Raw genomic sequence first — 1,053 nt, 5'->3', positions numbered from 1 at the left:
CATCAATGGATCAACAATTTAGTATTGCAGGGAAACATGGAGGGTAAAAAACATTGAGGGAGACCAAGAGATGAATACACTAAGCAGATTCAGAAGGATGTAGGTTGCAGTAGTTACTCAGGGATGAAGGGGCTTGCATGGATAGGATAGCATTGAGAGCTGCATCAAACCAGTCTCTGGACTGAAGACCACAACAACAACAACAACAACATGAAATCAACTTTATGGTTTGCATACAGCTTATATCAAAAAACATGTGGCTGATCTCCTCTAGTGTTGCTCCATCACATTCACAATAAGGATCATCTTTGCATGTATTCAGTGAAGATGGATAGGGAATGATCCATGATTAAATCTCATGTGAATTATGCAACTGGTAAGTGTGACATTCCTGAATTTGCTTGAGTTACTCTACAAATGAATATATATGAGGGTGAGTCACTTATTATCAGCAATTTAGTTATATTTTTGTTTATTTTGGTAGTACTGTCATTTTATGTTGATGACAGATGCTTTGTTTATTTGTTGTTATAGCTTTGCAATTTTCAATCTGCTAGGTTAGTTTCATTATCGCTGCTGTGCTGTTAATCATGGCTGCTCTGCTGTCTATTTGCACCAAAGAAGAGCAACATTCAGTGATCCATTTTTTGTGGTCGGAAGGCGTATCAGGGGCAGACATTCATCAAAGAGTTTCTGTACATTACAGGAACAGTGTTTTGCCACAACAGGGTGTCTATGAATGGACTGAAAAATTCCGAAATGGTCACACAAGTGTTACACATGATGAAGGAGCCGGACATCCGTTTACTGCCACAAATGAAGAAACTATTGTGCGTTCACATGAAATGATTCTCTCAGACAGACAGTCAATTATTGACGAAGTGGCACATCATCTGCAAATTTGTCACGATTCTGCCTATGAAATCATTCACAACAGACTTGGGTTTCATAGAACTTGTGCAAGATGATTCCCAAAACAACTCACACAGTTCCATGAACAAACATGCTTGGACATTTGCAAAAAACATTTGGATTGCTATGGTAATGAAGGGG

This window comes from Schistocerca piceifrons, chromosome 8, assembly GCF_021461385.2.
Source record: "Schistocerca piceifrons isolate TAMUIC-IGC-003096 chromosome 8, iqSchPice1.1, whole genome shotgun sequence".
NCBI classification, from domain to species: Eukaryota; Metazoa; Arthropoda; class Insecta; order Orthoptera; family Acrididae; genus Schistocerca; species Schistocerca piceifrons.
The sequence above is the reverse complement of the archived record's forward strand: the minus strand, read 5'-3'. Positions refer to the sequence as shown.